An 18,802-nucleotide genomic window follows, 5' to 3' on the forward strand; every position below is an offset into this window, starting at 1 on the left:
ATATAGAATTTGGAAGAAACGAAAAAAAAATGCAAAATTGTCAAAGTTTTGAGTCATTATTCTATTGTATGCTTAGCAAAAATAGTTGAGTCATGTTATATTGAGTCATATGGTTGTAGTTAAGGGGGAGTGTTGGAAATAGTAATAGCTCCTGCATAAAGATGTAGTAAGATCTAAGTAAAGTGATGCATAAATAGATAAGTTGAGTTAAGTGCACTGCAGATTTAGAGTGTGAGTTAATTGAGTCAAGTTGAGTGAGTTCAAGTTCAGTCTCTTTTAGGTAAAGTCAAATATAGTGTGTGTTTGCATCAAGTTATTTTGAGTGAGTCACTAGTTGAAAAAGTTTAAATACCTCATGATGGGTTCATTGTAATCAACTTTGTGTGACATTTGTGTCTCACCTACTCTATCTTTCCAACGACCATGTTCTACTTCAAATTTAGGTTCAAATGCCAAGAAAAATTTTCAATTCTAAAAAAAATCGAGAGTATACATCTTAAAAACTTAGATATCTAGTTTCATTTATTTAACAATGATGCTTTCCCCTTATTTTCTTCATAATTCATTTTAATTCTTCATAATTCATTTTAAATATAGCAATTTTAGAGATTAAATTCTAAAAAGAAAAAATGTTAGAATCTTTCATTCTTATTTTTTCCTAAACCTTTCTTCGGTCCAAAGCTTAAATCAAAAACCTTTTTAATTTAAAAACTTATTTATTTAAAATCTTTCTCTAATAAATAAATACGAATCTTCGTTTACAAAATTTGTAATATTTTTATTTTTATGGTGTTTGCGACGGTATTTGCCTTATTTTTTTTAATAGAAAAATAATAAAAAAATATCTAGAAGATTGGATACAGATTCCATCATGTCTTTAAAAGGAGAGAGGAGAAAGGCATTTGGACCAAGGAGAAAGGAGAAAGGCATTTGGACCATCTTGGATTGGTTTATATTATTGTGTATTTTGTTGACCATCTTGGATTTGTTTATCTATTGTGTTTTTTTATTGAGAACTTGACACGGTCAGTTCCAACTTGATACAACCCAAGGGTGATATCTCCTTGATACTTCCAACTTGATACAACGTAAGGGTGACATCTCCTTTCCTTAAACTTGATACAACGTAAGGGTGACATCTCCTTTCCTTAATAAACCCATCTAGGATTCAGAAGCCATCGATGCCATTGGGAAGAGTTTCATTGTTAACTGAAGCCATCGATGCCAATGGGAAGAACTTCACTGTTAAGTGTTTTGGCATGTATTATTCTTTTTTCAGCAATTAATAAAATAAAGTGGCTGCATTTTTCATATCATTTATATGTGAGGGTTTTTGATTGCGGAATGATAAAATCGTTATGTTTGTGAAGTTCCCAGTGAAATCCCCTATATTATCAGAATATTATAATGGTATGTATCTATTAAAATTTTTGTTGTTTGAGATATTACAGTCTTCAAAATTTAGTTATCTAAAAACCTTTAGAATAGAATCTTGCATGGACAGGGCTATCTATTCATGTCCAGGCAGGTACTGTCCTTTAACATCCTATATTCCCTAAATAACAAATCTCTGTGGATAAACTACCAGACATGGGTTTTCAAACGGACTGCCTAGATTCTGGCGAATTTGATAAGAAAACTATAAATCACAGATCAATTTAAATAAAGAACATTGTTATTGGGCTATCTTTCATCTCCATTTTGGAATATTTTGAAAATACAGTAGACAGAAGTAGTGTTTCACTTCACTCCTTTTTAATCAGATTTCTGAATATAACTGCAATGTAATTAAATTTAGCACTGATGTTGTAAATCTTCCCTTGACATACCTGAACCCTCTGAAAAAATTGATGCGCACCACCTGCCATGTCAGCAAAAAGTTTGTTATAAGTCAGAATGTTCTCAAACAATATAAGCGCGCTGTGTCTCTTGATATAGATAATTAACTTACCAGAGATGTGTAAAGGAAGAGAGCAATAAAATAGGCAATTCGAGAAACGGTGTCGAAATGACCAAAGATAGCTTCCCAAGCAACGCTTGCGGTGCAAGGGGCGGCAATGAAGAGAAAAAAGACAGGATGAAGCTCCTGAGGGAGAGCTTCGCTGGTTGGTAGTCTTTGATAGAGAGTGACGAATAACACAATATAATGTCCAAACCCAACTGCCCAGAAAAACTTTGCTGGCTCTTTCCAATGCACTTGTGCTGCCAGTAGTGCCCCCACAAAGTTCCCAACAACTGATAGATGCGATGAAGGATTGGCCACTTTGGACAGCCTTCTCTTTCCTCCAGAAAGCCATTGTCCATAGATTTTGAGCTCCAGCAAAAATACAGGTGCCATGAAGATGCACCAGAGAGCCGGATGAATGGATTTGGCTATGGCATGAGGTACACCGATGGTCAAAAACATGCAAACAATCCATGGTGCAAAAAAGAAATTTACTCTCACGGGATGATAGTATTCCCTCTTCACCGCCTCGAAATAAAAGATGCATTTTAATGAATAGGTTATGAAGATTATAACCAGAGCGGTTAAGCCTAGAGACCAAAGAATTAGGTTCATGATGAGCGATGGTGTATGTAAGAACTTCAGGAAACTAGTTTTGGAAAACGCCTTCCACAGTATTGCCTGGCTACCTAAACCCAAGCACATACCAAAACATCCGATAGGGAACCTTAGAAGGAATGGCCATTTCTTGTCCATGGGGAGCAATGTGTCCTCGTAATCCTGCCATAAGCAACACAACTCAAGTTACAAATTACCCCATTCCAAACATAAATATGAAAACCATAGCGATTTTGGTAGCAACTCAATTCAATCATTTTATGTTTGGAAAAAGGATATACCACGAAAAAAATATGAGTACGTAATATTTACATGTAACATGAGCTCTCAGATCGGATATGGTTGAGGCTTTTTACAGAAGTCTATTGGAGTTCTTATCAATATTTAACCAAAAAGTAAAGGATGTGGCATTGGAATTGGAGTTGACAATGCAATAAGAAAGCTTGGATGACTCGAGATCTATGTCTAGTTAATTTAGATGAGTGTAATCGGATATGGCTGAGGCTTTTTACAAATGTCTATTAGAGTTTTCATCCATATTTAATTAAGGAAAATTTAGGATAAGATAGAGGATGTGGCATTGGAATTAGAGTTGATAATGTAATATGAAAGCTTGGATGATTCGAGATCTAGGTTTACTTAATTTGGATGAGTCTGATTTTCTATGTATGGAACTCTTTCTCCGGTAAGGAAATGGTACTCTATGGGGGAGTAGTTATTGGAGGAGTACATATTTAACATAGTTGGCAAGTTGGTATAAAGTATATTTAATATCTATTGTGGAATCCAAGTTCTTTGTGAGGACATAAGGATGCAATGATGTTTTCTTTGAGGGTATTAATGCGATGTCAATCATATTAGTTGCAACAAATGGTGGGGAGGATTATTGGGCATTAGTGTTATTTCAATCATATTAGTTGTGGCACAAGATGGGGAGGGCCCAGTAACTTGGTCAATGGGGATAAAGAGGCTAAACCAGTGCATTTACTTGACATTACAAAGGTACTAATACTGTAACCCAACCTTCCTCTTATGAGGAGTTTGATCTTTCATTTTGCAATTGTTTTGGTTGGTTAGTAGCTAAACTAAAGGAAGGTTTTCTTGGAAAATCCCTAGATTTTATCCTCATGAGTGACTCCACCATATTTGAATGCACTATAGTTGAAGCATAGAGCATAGGGCATCCTTCTTCGGAATGAGAAACTAGACCCAATAAATTAAAATGTATTAAGAAACTAAGTAGGTAAACCGAAACTTAGGTAAAAACCAGGCTCAATGATGTGATTGAGTTGGAAGAATGGGTAGTTGTAGTTTAGGAAGTCAAAATGGTGGTTGAGGTAAACAATGTATTGAATAGTAAATGGAAATGGAATTCTCAAAATTTATTTTTGAAGATAGGGCATGTGGACTTATATGCAATAACTCCATAGGTTGATATATTTCTAGAATGGTTTGCAGTTTAAATCTTCCTCTTGTTTTATGGTGGTAGGAGGCATTTGAAGCAATGAAATGTTGTAGGCTTTTACTCTAAAGTATACTACAACTTCAATGGTAAAGGGTACTATGGGATGGAAATAATATTAGTGGGCATAAAGACAAACAAGCTATTAAGGAGGAAATGGTGCTTAAGTGCAAGAAAATTTTACCACTTCACTCTTGATTATGAAGGAATTCCCAAGTGTGGATGTTACTATAGTTATGGGAATCTAGTAGTGGACTAGGTATGGATGTTAAAAATGCAACCAAAAGTATTGAGAGTGGAACTAGTAGAAACTACTATCGCTTAGAAAAGACTTATGTAATGAGGAATAAAAGGACTAGTGAAAAACCTTTGGTTATTCCTTTAGAATCAAAGGAGCAATTGTCACAAGGACCAAATTTTATATGTGGTTGTTGAGAACAAAATGTGCACTCAAATTAGTTTCTCTTGTAAACTATAGTCCATTGAGCATCCTAGTGTCTCCTAGGATATATGGCTAAACACAAGAATCAATATTCAATTTGTCTTAGTTTGTACTGGGTAGGAAGTCTCTTAAATAAGAATAGTCTTCATTTTAATTATCCTTTAACATCAAACATTAGTGAAATTAAACTCATTAATTAAATCCTTCTATTTTCATTTGGACCACAAGTTTCCAAGTAGTTTTAAAAAGGAATTTAAAGAATTGATCTTGGTTGAGAGGAGCATGGGAAGAGAGAGCATATATTCAAAAGGGTTCCATTAATAGCTATGAAAATATCAAAGTTAAAATGGTGGAGGATGTGGCATTTGAATTGGTAATGGAATAGAAAAATTTGGATTAGTAGAGGTCTAGTTGATCTTGTCAAGTTTGACTCTCTATAAGCATGGAACTCCTGTGGGTAAGAGGTATCTCATTGGGGAATAGTCCTTGGAGAAGGACACATTGAACATGCTTGGTGATTTGGCACAAGGTTTAACCATTATCGATTCTAGGGTGGAATCAAAGTTCGAGGTGAGGGCATAGGGATGCAATGACGTTTTCCTTGACGGCCTTAATGTTAGTAACCACAATCACACTAGTTGTAAAGCATGATGGAAAGTATTCTATAAAATGTTATACTAACAATGATGACCCAACCTTCGTCTCTAACGAGGCATTTGATCTCTCATTTTACAACTATTTTGGTTTTTTAATAGGTAAGCTAATGAAGGTTTTATTCAAAATATTATATTCTCATGAATAACTCCACTATATTTGAAGCAAGAAGTCTAGGAAATCCTTCTTGGGAGGAGAAATGAGATCTAAGAAATGAAAATGTATCAAGACTATGTGATGGAATTGGAAGAAGCGGTGGTGGTTGTTAATAAGTTCTATCGTAAGAGAATGAACACAGATTATCTTGAGTGAACCAAGGAAAATTTCAAACTTGTAGTTGGATACAATGCCCAAATTATGACTTTGGCTAGAATACGGTTAGTTTGAGTGTTTAAAATAGTGGTTTAGGTAAACAAAGTCTTGAATAATAAATGGAAGTGAGGTTGTCAAAATTCATTGTGAAGATATAGCATGTTGAATTCGTTGTCATAACTATATGTGTTGATATCTTTCTATTATGGGCTTAAATTTTGAGTCTTCCTCTTCTTCTTTTTTTATGGTGGGAGGAGGTATTTGAAACAATATTTAATGTACTTATTGTGAAGGTTAAAAGGGTAGACATCCTCAGGGATGAAGGTCTACTCTGGCGTGCCTCAACCATTTATAAGTCACAAGATATTGGTAAATTTTACTTGCATGTTGTTAGATATACTCTTGGATTATAATTGAAACTAGTAGGTTTGATCTCCGGCTTAACATAAATCACTTCAATGAATTATCATTTCCCATGATTTAAAAAAAATATTCCATCTCACTTTTAACAAAGAAATTATTATTAAATTTTCTTTTTATTAATATAGTTCTTCCAAAAATGAATATTTTATTTGACTTTTGATTATTAATGAACGAAAATGATCAACTAGGGAGAATATTTGTGGAAAAGCTAGGGGTTTCAGAATTTTCTTTGATTAATTATGGGTAGAAGCTGATCTATGGATATGAACTTGTCAGATCTAATTTATTTATTATTTTATTTATTATTTTTTTATCTGAATTGGAGATATTCTAAATGCTCACATGAGTGGTGTTAAGTCCATATAATACTAGTGTAGCCTCATATTGTTATTGTTAAACCCTTACATTATTATTTTTATGTAGGCCCTAATTATATTTTGACCCTTTAGGCTCCTATATATACCAAGGAGGTCTTGTCATTCGAATCATCCAAGAATTGTTCATTTGATTGATGTTAAGGGAAGTTTCCCCCTCAAAGTGGCTTATTATCTAGTCATTGATCTATTGTTTCTTATGTTTCTATGCTATTTTAATCTAGATAAATAACATTTTGTATCAAATCTCTTTGTTCTAGGGTTTCGATACTTCAAACAGGTCATCATGGAATTTTCATTATAGTTTTTTTCTGTGAATCTTCAAACTTTGAAATTGTTACTAGTGGAGACAAAATCTTAATGAACATCTGGTTACAATTTCAAACCTTGGTTCATAGCTATATTTTTAGAGTCTAAGGAAGTTAGGGTTTCTATCTACTCCGACATTTTGTCTCAAATTGGTGTCCTGGGGAAATTCGTCATAACTTTCTCTTCAAGAATCAAAATTGAATTTTCTAAAAAATAATTGTAAGTGCATGGATTGTAGTTTTTTAGGTATGATTTTCAATGTTGAAGTTTAAAACAATAACACACACAATCCCATACAAAATCACTCTACCAAACCAATCCATAATTGGGTCATCGTGGGATATTTCGCATAAATTTATCTTGAAGAATCCAATCTCGGTCTAACTGGTGGGGTTGGAAAGAAGGAACAAAGGGATACCTCAAGACTCAATTTCAGACCTTGGGAATTATAAATCATAAATATACAATAGTTTTAATTTCAGCCTTATCAACAAGCTCAAAATTAAGCTCTTAAAAGGTGTGTATTTTTAAATTTGCATAAATTTTGTTTGAAAAATCAATTTGAAATGATTCAAAGGGCATAGTGAAGCATAAACATCATTAATTGGTTCTAAAATGCCTCCTAACCTAAAAAATGTTACACCCATTAAGCCCTCAAAAATATCTACGAAGATGCATGAAGAAGAGGAAGAAATGCAACATGATATATCAAAATTACGGGAACAGGTGCAACAATTTTTGCTATCACAAAGGGAAACAAAAAATGAATGAGAAACTAAGATGGATGGTTTATAAGAAAATATATAAGTTTTAAAATAAGACATGGAAGGTTTGGAGGAAGGTTTGACAAATTTTGCTACAAGAAAGGATTCTTAGTTGTGACAAGGTAGTCCATCAAACTCATGATGAGAATAAAAGGAATGTGAATAATGATTTTAGAGACTCTAACTCTGGGTTTAAGACCAACCATATTCAAAAGATCGATATGAGGAAGTTTGATGGAAAATATCCAGTAACATGGATACTACAGATGGAGTAGTTCTTTGGTCTACATGATGCACAACTCACACAAAATTGAGTACACCCAATTTTCCATGTTTAATGCTTAAAGAATGTTATAGGAGATAAGCTCCCAGTTTGATCCGGATTTAAACAGGAACGCAATAGATTACAGAGATAACCATAAACACAGAGATGCGATAACCATAAAAACAGAGATGCAGCGGAAATAATACTTCATTTCATTACTGTAAAATACTGAAATATGCTTACAAATAGAAATAACCCAGCTAGGGCGATGGTAGCTTATCTCTGAGAAGAGATGTGTTGGCTACATGCCTCTGAACTGTTTCGAACTGTGTTACAATGAGGCTCGAAGGCCTATTTATTGTTGAGAAACAATGAAAAACCCTTCACATCCCGAAACCTAACCCTAGAAGATGAAACGCCAAATTATGGGCCCCGTTTGGGTAAATTGGTACATCAATTTCCCGGGGTCGTAACTTTGGCATACGATCTCCGTTTGACGCATACGATAGCTCGTTAGAAAGATCTATCCGAGTACTACCACTTTGGGAGACAAAAAAAACATCGTTTAGGGCCTCAAAACGGCTCCGGAAGTTCAGGACCCGAAAAACTGCTAAAAGTAGTAAGTTGTGCTACAATTAAGGAAACTGAAAATGCTGAGAAAGACAATGGTGGGGGTCCAGGTGGACTTGGCAGGTGGCCACCAATATCCACCTGGATCATTCCTCCCCCCTTAGGAAGCAATGGTCCCCATTGCGTTGAGCTCCTCCATGAGATGAGGAAACTTCTGCTGAACTTGTTCCCTGGTGAGCCACTTGCCCTGCTGAAGGAGTTGGCCTGCTTTGACAACTCGATACAGTTGGATATTTTGTTGGCGAGTGTTCTTGATCTGTGTGTCCATGATCCGATCAGTTGCAGCTTGTTCCATGCAATCTGGATTTAATTCTGTGGGTTTGAGCTGTTCTGCAATGTCGGATGTGTCTAGCAATGGTGGAAAGTATGGCCGAAGGTGGTCCACATTGAACACTGGGTGCAGGCCAAGGAATGGGGGAATGCTGAGCTCAAATGCATTGTCGCCCATCGCCTTAGTAATGGTGTAAGGACCATATCGGAGTGGTCTCAATTTCCGATAGGCTCCAGTAAGGCGTTCCTTTTGCAAATGCAACCAGACTTTGTCGCCCACCTGAAACTTGTGTGGCACCCGGTGTTGATCATGTCGCTGCTTGTACTTGGCATTTGATTTCTCAAGAATGTCATGGACCTGCTGGCGAATGTGTTGGATGCGCTCAATGAAGCTGGTGGCCTTATCTGTTTCGGACTGGACATGAGCTAAATTCATGTGAGTAGTTGCAAGTGGTATGGCCACATCAATGGGGCATAGTGGCTGGAATCCCAAACCCACCTGAAAAGGGCTATGGCCAGTGGAGCTGTGAAGAGCTCGGTTGTAGCTGTGCTGAACATAGGGGAGGCTCTCGTCCCATGTGCGTGGATGCTTTGAGTTATACATGCGCAGAATGTGCACAATCATCCTGTTGACAACCTCTGTCTGGCCATCAGTTTGAGGATGGAAGGCTGTGGACTTCGTGAGTTTGGTGTCCAGCATTGACCAGAGACTGGACCAAAATGTGCTGAGAAACCGACTGTCCCGATCTGAGATGATAGACTATGGGATCCCAAAGTGCACCCACACTCGTTCAAAGAAGAGTTTAGCAGTGGCTTCTGCTGTGATATTCTTCTTGCAGGCCATCATAATGGCCATCTTTGAGAACCTGTCGACGACCACAAAAACACAGTCATTTCCATGCTTAGTGGAAGGAAGGCCTGACATGTAATCCATGGAGATGGATTCCCAAGGTCGACTAGGGGTAGGCAATGGGGTATAGAGGCCGTGCTTCTTAATGGTCGGTTTGGCAATGGCACAGGCAGTACATGATCGGATGTACTTCCCAACATCCTGTCGAAGATTCGGCCAATAGAAATAATTTTGCAGTACTGCCACTGTTTTCTCGACCCCGAAATGCCCAGCAGCCCGACTGTAGTGTGCTTCCCAAATCATCTTGGCACGCTCGCTTGAAGGAACACAAAGGTGACCGAGGTGGCATAATAGGGCATCCTAGAGGTGAAAATTTGTAACATGCCGACCCTCCAAGAGTGTCTGGTATGTGTGGCCGAATTCTGGGTCGCTTTTGTAGAGAAGTGGCCAGTCAGAAGTCTCGTGCCCATAAGAGTTGAGCACGGTGGTTAGTGCCATGATCGGTGGCCGACTGAGGCAATCTGCAACATTATTGGTGCTGCCCTTTTTATACTTGATGTTCAAGTGAAACTGTTGCAGGTATGTAGACCACTTCTGATGGCAATCATTCTGCAATTTCCCTTGGGTCTGTATGAACTGCAGAGGTCGGTGGTCTGTGTGGATGACCGTTTCCTTCCCCAAAATGTAATGCTTCCATTGTCGGCAGGCCTGTATAATGGAATACATCTCTTTATCATAAGTGGGGTACTTCCGGACTGTGTCTGAAAGTGTTTCACTGTGATATGCCACTGGATGTCCATGTTGAGTAAGGACTGCGCCAATAGCATAGTCAGAGGCATCTGTCTCGACCTCAAATGGTTGTTATAAATCTGGTAACGCGAGCACTGGTGCCGTGCAGAGGCGATCCTTCAACTCCCTGAATGCCTTCTGTTGAGATTTAGACAAAAAGAATTTTGCTTTCGCCCCGCCCTTGGTGACTTGACTCAAGGGCCAAGAAATATGAGAAAACCCCAACACAAACCTGCGGTAGAAGTTGGCAAGACCTAGAAAGCTGCGGAGCTCTGTTAGAGTGGTTGGAGAGGGCCAATCCCGAATGACTTGGATCTTGGCTGGATCGAAATGCACCCCCTGTTCATCAATGATGTATCCCAGATACTGAACCTGGGTCATGCCAAAAGTGCATTTATCCAAATTGGCACATAGCTTATGTTGCCGCAGTGTTTGGAGAACCTGTCGGATGTGGTGGAGGTGCTCTTCCCAACTCTGGCTGAAGATCAGAATGTCATCCAAGTATACTACTACAAAGGAGTTGGTGAATGGCCGCAAGATGTCATCCATTAGCCTCATAAAGGTTGCAGGAGCATTCGTTAATCCGAAGGGCATGACCAACCATTCGAAGAGGCCCTCCTTGGATTTGAAGGCAGTCTTCCACACATCGGAGGGTTCGATTGGTACCTGGTGATATCCTGACTTCAGATCGATCTTGCTGAAATATTTCGCCCCCTTTAGTTGGTCTAGGAGGTCATCAATCCGCGGGATCGGGTACCTATTACGGACAGTGATCTTGTTCAGCGCCCGATAGTCAATACAGAGTCTCCACGTCCCATCCTTCTTCTGTACCAACACAATCGGGCTCCCACAGGGCGATGAACTCGGACGGATGTGACCTTTCTGCAGGAGCTCCTGAATCTGCCTCTTGATTTCATCGTTCTCCAGAATGGAGCGCCGATAAATTGGTCCATTGGGTAGCGGCGCACCTGGGGTCAGATCGATGGAGTGCTTGACTTGACAGTGCAGAGGAACCCCTGCCGGGGAGGTGAAGATGTCCTCGCACTCCTCCACAACCTTGTCCATCTGTAGTTGTCGTGCAGAGGGAACCCGTTTGGAGGCCGCGGCCACTGTCTTCTTCTTTCCTTGAGGGCGTATCATCAGGAAAACAAATTTCCTGGTTTTGGAAATGATCTTACTGCATTGTTTTGCAGTAATCAAAGAGATGGCAGCAGGTGGTGCTACCTCTGGTATCCTGAACAACTTATTTCCCAATGTAATAATAACAGCACAGGGCCTTGATTCATACACAGCATGTCGCTTCCACAAGTATGGTTGTCCTAGTAATACATCACAAACTTCAAGGGGAGCAATGTCACACAATACCTCATCCGTGAAGGGCTTGATGTTGTATGGAAGGCGACACTGCTGGCTCACGCGAAGATCTCGTCCTTGGTGAATCCACCCAATGGTGTATGGTTGTGGGTGTGCTGTGGTCGGTAAGCCCAACCGCTTCACGACCTCTGCCGAAATGAGGTTCTTTTGACTCCCGCTATCAACAATGAACTGTATTGGGGAGCCCTTTACCCACATCTGGGAGTGGAAGAGACGCTCCTCCTCCTCTGGATCTTCGGGTTCATTTTTCTGGATCTTTGTGGTAGCAACAGTGGCACTGGGATCCGCATCGATGATCTGCTTCCCTTTTTCATACCCCTTATCGGGTTCTGACTCAGAGTCAGAACATGCATCTGATTCTGAAACCTTTAGCTCAGCCACCAGTGACTGCTTGGCCCGACACTCACTTGTGTTGTGAGTGGAGCTCTTATGGAACTCGCACCATTTTCCAGTGTCCTTTCTTGGCTTCGCGGCACTGTTCTTTGCTTGCAGCTTCGGCTGGTTGTCTTGGGCTGTCCCGCCTTGGCTTTGTCCTTTGTTCTGTGGTTTAGGGGCACCTTTCCCCTGCTTTGGATTCGTAGATCCAAAGTCTCGCTTCTTTTGTTTAAACTTCTGCTCGACCTTGACGGCATATCGGTATACTGCGCCGAGCGAGGGGATGTTTAGGAACTGTATTTCTTCCTGGATGTACTTGTGTAGGCAACCACGGTATTTGAGTATCAAATGTTGCTCCGAATCCTTGATACCCAACTTTGTGCGAAGGGTATGGAAAAGATTGGTGAACTACGGCACGTCTTGGTCCCTGCCCTGCCGCAGCGTGGTCCACTTTATGTATTCATCCTCATAGCTTCCGACAGGGTAGTACTGCTCCTTGATGGCATCCCGGAACGAATCCCAGGTGGGTGCGGCTGAAAATAGTGAGCCAGTACTTTCATCCTTCTGCTCGCAGTAGGTTTCCCACCAGTCCTTGACGTGGGGGGCTGCTTTGAGAAGGGCAAAAACAATCTTTTCCCGACTCGAAAATTCATGAACAGAAAAATAACCCTCTAGCAGATTTAACCATTTATCTACGGCATCTGCGTCTATCTGACCCTCGAATATGGGGATTTCAAAATTAACTTGTACTTTAAAGGGTGTGGCATTTCCAGAGTAGCTGCTGGAAGCCGATGCATTGCTTCTGGGTAGCCGCTGAAGGATCTGGGCAAAGTTGTCCATCATCGCGTTCCGTTGTCGCTCGAGGGCTTCTTCGAGCAAGATTTTGATGGGATCTCCTGCCCCCTCGTCTTTCTTCTCGTCCGCCATGGGAGGCCGTCGGGATTTGCGAGGCTGGTCTTGCAAAGGTTTAACCAGTTCAAGCCCTAACTCCTTATATCCCGACCTTGTTGGGGACATGCAAAGAAAAATAGAGAAAAAGCAGACTGCTCTGATACCACTGATCCGGATTTAAACAGGAACGCAATAGATTACAAAGATAACCATAAACACAGAGATGCGATAACCATAAAAACAGAGATGCAGCGGAAATAATACTTCATTTCATTACTGTAAAATACTGAAATATGCTTACAAATAGAAATAACCCAGCTAGGGCGATGGTAGCTTATCTATGAGAAGAGATGTGTCAGCTACATGCCTCTGAACTGTTTCGAACCGTGTTACAATGAGGCTCGAAGGCCTATTTATTGTTGAGAAACAATGAAAAACCCTTCACATCCCGAAACCTAACCCTAGAAGATGAAACGCCAAATTATGGGCCCCGTTTGGGTAAATTGGTACATCAATTTCCCGGGGTCATAACTTTGGCATACGATCTCCGTTTGACGCGTACGATAGCTCGTTAGAAAGATCTATCCGAAGAAAGATCTATCCGAGTACTACCACTTAGGGAGGCAACATGGGTCCATGGACCCATGTTGCCCCAGATTCCCAAAAAAACGTCGTTTAGGGCCTCAAAACGGCTCCGGAAGTTCAGGACCCGAAAAACTGCTAAAAATAGTAAGTTGTGCTACAATTAAGGAAACTGAAAATGCTGAGAAAGACAATGGTGGGGGTCCAGGTGGACTTGGCAGGTGGCCACCAATATCCACCTGGATCACAGTTCAAACTATATTTCTAGAACATGACGAGGAAGGAAAAATCATATTGGATCCTGAAGAAATCACAGAAACAAGAATTTGAAAACTACGAAATCGATTAATTTTAGAGTATCTCATTAAATGGAAGAACTTACCTGTTGAGGATTCCACATGGGAGGATGAGTATTTCATATAGAAGCAACCATAACTACTTAAGCATTGAGGAATTCTTTTTGAATGAGAGGGGCATGTTAGGTCCCTATAATACTAGTATAGTCCCATATTGTTATTTTTGTGCCCCATAGAAACCCACTATTGTTATTGTTGAGCCCTTACATTATTATTGTTATGTAGGCCCTAATTATATTTTGATGCTTTAGACTCCTAAATATACCAAGGAGGTCTTCTCATTTGAATCATCCAAGAATGTTCATTTATGTGATGTAAAGGGAGGTTTCCCCTTCAAAGTTTCTTATTATCTAGTCATTGATCTTTCTTTTCTTATGTTTCTGTACTATTTTGATCTGAATACATACCAAGTGGTGCCATTGGGGGGGGGGGGGGGGGGGGGGGGCAGTGTGAAACCCCCTCCTATCACAATACAATCTTGGGATCTCATCGAACTATTCCAAGAGCATATGGCTCTTTGAAGGGGTGCACAGTGAGAAATGAAACCATGGTTTTGGGTGCTCAATGAAAATCTCGCATGAAGGGGTGTTTCCTTATGAAGAAATCCACCAACCCTAAAATTGTTATTCCAAACAATCATCTGGAAAGATCATTGTAGTTTATGAAAGATCATGCTTTGACCTATAAGTTTATGGGCATTTGGCCTAAAGAGGCAGATTAATTAGATGGATCCAAGCAAAATGGAGACCATAGATGCAAATTTAACTTCATTTGAGAGCCAAAAGGTTTTTTACTATTATTTCCACAAGTCTTGGAGATTAGAAGAGGGTTTTTTAAAACAAACCCTATTTCATGAGTAATGCCATGTTATTTATCAGGTTCTATGAAGAATGCTATAACCTGGATAAGGATAAATTATTTGCAGCTCAGGTATGGGTATGACTATTTTCACTCCCCAATGATTTTTGGAAACCAGATATTTTGAAAAATATAGGCAATGCCATTGGAAATGTTTTGGAATATATGAAATTATGAAGATGAGGAGACAAACTTCTTACACACGAATATGTGTTTACATGAATATCTTCAAACCCATCCCAAAATCCATTGATATTGAATATCATGATGAGATATGGACTCAACCATTTCATTACAGACATGTTTCTTTCAAATGTGGAAGATTCCATGAGTATGGGAATTTGGTAAGGGATTGTCCCTTGGTCATTCAAGAAGATCGGGAGATCAATGCATAATAAACGAAAGAAGAGTTCCAAGAAGTGGTGAAAAAAATGGGTAGAAATTCATGCCCCTAACCAACAAAAGAAACACAGGACTGAATTCTTAAGGACCATGGATCCATAGATGCTAACTAGTTCTCAGACCTAATGTAATTAGAGAACAAAGAAACAAAGGTAGAAAAGGAAGATTCGATCATGGAACGAAGGAAGGGAATCTAAGTGATAAACCAAATAATAGACATAAACCTATGAGGATTCATTCGATGTGCCAAATCTAAAGGAATTTATAGCAGAAACCAACACAATTCTAGAGGTGGAAGATCGACTGAAAAATATTGATGTAGAGGAGTGCACGATGTGGGAATTTTTGAAGGCTTGGGCCAGAGCTGAGAAAGCTGACATTCCCATGGAGCAGAAACAACACTTTTATTTCCTCTATATACAATGGAGGTAGAAATATCCTCAACTAGAGGAAGAGATGAAGGATCATAATGCACCAAAGGATAGACCCTTTGAATTAAATAAAAACAAAGGACAAGCCATGGATCAAGTTAGAAAGGAAAGAAGATGACGGGGGAGGTATTAACGGAGGTGTTGAATTTTTTTCTCAACTTGGGGAAAATCAATGATATCATAGAGTATTTCCCTCTCATCTCATCTAATACGGAGTGAAAGTGGTATCATGAAATATATGGGTCCTCAACAATAAAGGGAAATAGAGGCACCTAAAAGATAAACTCAATAAAGAGAAGTTCAAGATTGCTATTTTGTAAGAGACTAAGGTCATGGGTGTGAAGCCAACATATATAATGGGAAAATATTGGAGGCTTGGTGATTCCATGGGAATAGATGTAAAAATAAGTGTTGGAGGATTGGAGGTGGTTTGGAATCCACAAATGATAATATTCAATGACTGGGTTGCTTATCCCAACATCTTAGTGGGCATATTCAAATGTGTGGGAGTATGAGAGGAGGTATGTTTGGCAGTGGTATATAGATCTCCAGTAATAGGGGAAAAAATGAGCTTCTTAGAGGACCTACAGAGGTTATGAAAAATTCATGAGAACGAGTTTTGGGTAGTAGGAGGGGATTTAACTTAGTACGAAACCTGGCAGGAAAGAAAGGGGGAATCTATCATTTAGATCCATCAACCTATCTTTTCTAGGAAACAACCCAAGATATGAAACTTATAAGCATAAACACCATTAATGACACCTTCACCTGGAATAATTGTTAGGGGTTCATCACCAAATAACATGTTTCTTGGACCATTATCTATTGTCTGAATAACTATTAGGAAGGGATGTGTTTATGGATGCATACATTTTACCTTGCTTAGGCTCAGATCATTTGCCTATCTACTTGGAGATATATTTTAAAATGGCCCCTCACAATATAATTTTTAAATTTGATTTTTTTGGCTTCAGAGCCTAAATATGTTGTAAAAAATGGAGCAATGGGGGGGGGGGGGGGGGTGAAATATCGATGCAAGTAAGAAACAAGATGCAACCAATTCAACTTAAACTGAAAGAACTTAAAATAGAATAAAACATTGGAACCAAGAATAATTTAGGAACATTCACATAGAAAAGAAAAAAATGGAAGCCTGTGTGGAGGATCTTCAACAGGAAATGACCCAAGGAGATAGGATAAAGGCTACTGTGGAGGAGGACCAGAAGCTCATCCATGAGCTTGAGTAGTGATGAAAACATGAAGAGGTATTATGTAGGTAGAAATCTAGAATGCAGTGGTTGAGAGAAGGGGAGTGAAACATGAAATTCTTCCATAAAGTGATGATCAAACACTGACATCATAATAATATATTTTTTCTCACATTGTAGGAGGGTCATCGATTATTACAACATAAGGACATCAAAGATGATTTGGTTTCATACTACCAAGAATTTTTTACTAAGGAGGATTCAGATAGAGAGGAAGTTATCTCAAGTATCATTTCTTATATTCCCAAGCTTTTGAACACTAAACATAACTCTTCCCTAATAAGGGAAGTTTCATACGTCGAGGTGGGGAGTGACATTGAAGACAATGTCGAACAACAAAGCCCCTAGACCTGATGGATTCACATCAAATTGCTTTAAAAATTTTTGGTCATTCATAGGTGAAGACGTTAATGCCATTGTGGAAGAATCAAGGGGCCTTCAATAGGTATGGCATGGTTTGAATGCCACTTTTCATACTCTCATTCCTAAAAGCAATAATTCTAATGAGTCTAGTGGCTTTAGGCCCATAGCCCTCTGTAATATGGTGTATAAAATAATATCAAAAATTATTATGAAGAGGTGTAAACCTCTGTTGAATCAAATCATTGCACTGGAGCAAACAAGATTTGTCGAAGGGTGCCAAATTTTGGATGGAATAGTGACAACCCATGAAATGGTACATTCGCTTAACAAGATCAAACACCCTGCCATGATCATCAAACTCGATTTGTCTAAATATGCCATACTGAGTTAGAAGAACCTGCTCAAGGTCCTAGTAACATTTGGCTTCTCTCCTCAATGGATCATTTAGACATTCTCCCTCATTTCCACGTCCTTCTTTTCAATTTTGTTGAATGGTTCCCCAACTCGTACTTTTTGAGTTTCCCTGGATCTTGGGCAAGGTGAATCTATATGTTGTTCTTATTCATTTGATTTAATGAATGGTTGGGAAGATATATCAAAGTGGCAGTAAATCAAAGAGATCTCAAAGTGATTTATATTTTGGGACATGATCTTCCCATCACTCATCAACTATTTTTTGATGATATTATGTTATTTGGAGAACATTCCATATGGGAAACAAGGAAAATCAATCTCCTCCTCTCATATTTCTAGGATACCTCAGGTACATTGGTCAATGGGGAAAAGTCCAATATATGTTTATTCAATACAAGGCAAAGAGTACAGATTCACTTGGCTCAGATCATGGGATTTTAGGTGGGTATCCTCTTGACGAAATATCTTGGCATCCCATTGGTTTCAGCCTCCCTAAATATCTCTTGTTGGCAGGAGATCATTAGCAAGATCACCAAGCTATTATAAAATTGGGGCCCGGGCCTTCCATGCACTGAATATAGCCAGTGGAGCTACTCTATTAAAATTGTTTCTCTGGGCCTTCCCAATTTACCAACTATCAATGCTCCTAGCTCCAAAAGTTAATTATAGGGATATCATCTCTAGATTTAGAAAAAAATTATGGCAAGGTGCCAAGCACACCAATAAGTGAGAATTGGTGTCTTAGGACAAGGTATGTATCCCAAATATTAGTGGAGGATTGGTTTAGAGATCTTGAAATCCTTAATAAAACATTGGGGGCTAAATTTTGGTGGAGATGGCATCAAGGAGGCTCTAAGTTTTGGAAGAAAATATGGGATAGGAAATATAGCCCATCTAGATCAACAATGGAGAAATTATGCTCCCAGAAATTCCCTTAAGTGTCGTATATCTAGAACTTAGCAAAGGAGAATAAATCATTATTCCAAAACCACATGTTCTGGGAAGTGAGAAATTCAAGAACTGCTCAATTCTAGGAGGAAGCTTGGAAACAACTCCCACGTTTGGAGTCCAGAGAAGAGTCCGGCAATATTAAGGCTTCACTAACTCCCTGGGTGCCACCAAAGTGGTAGACATCTAGAAGATAGATAACCCTCACTTCTTGTTTAGAGAATGGAAATTCTAGGAGGATTGATCGAATGATCCAAGAATGCAAGCATGGCCAATGCTAAATATCTACTTAACTAAGAGAAAAACTCAGGTATAGCAGGACCATGATAGGATTAGGCAGGGACATAAATCAAAAGGGGTGTTTACAATAAAGGAAGCTTATGAAATCTCGGCAGGTCATTCTTACATACATTGAGATACATTCTGATGTAGA

The 18,802-nt window shown here is 39.2% G+C and overlaps 1 pseudogene across 1 annotated transcript in view; it reads right to left on the reverse strand.

Annotated features, from left to right (window-relative positions):
• Positions 1–18,802, reverse strand: part of LOC149191564 (guard cell S-type anion channel SLAC1-like) — a 224,476-nt pseudogene that overhangs the window by 40,904 nt on the left and 164,770 nt on the right. The window contains exons 2-3 of the transcript XR_016254833.1: positions 1,952–2,725; positions 1,830–1,861 (exon numbers count right to left, since the gene is read on the reverse strand). The product of XR_016254833.1 is annotated as a guard cell S-type anion channel SLAC1-like (transcript). The remainder of the gene's footprint in view (positions 1–1,829; positions 1,862–1,951; positions 2,726–18,802) is intronic.

The sequence above is a fragment of the Pinus tabuliformis genome, chromosome 2_2 (assembly GCF_031772625.1).
Source record: "Pinus tabuliformis cultivar Carrire ecotype Pingquan chromosome 2_2, CPIR1, whole genome shotgun sequence".
In the NCBI taxonomy this organism is placed as follows: domain Eukaryota; kingdom Viridiplantae; phylum Streptophyta; class Pinopsida; order Pinales; family Pinaceae; genus Pinus; species Pinus tabuliformis.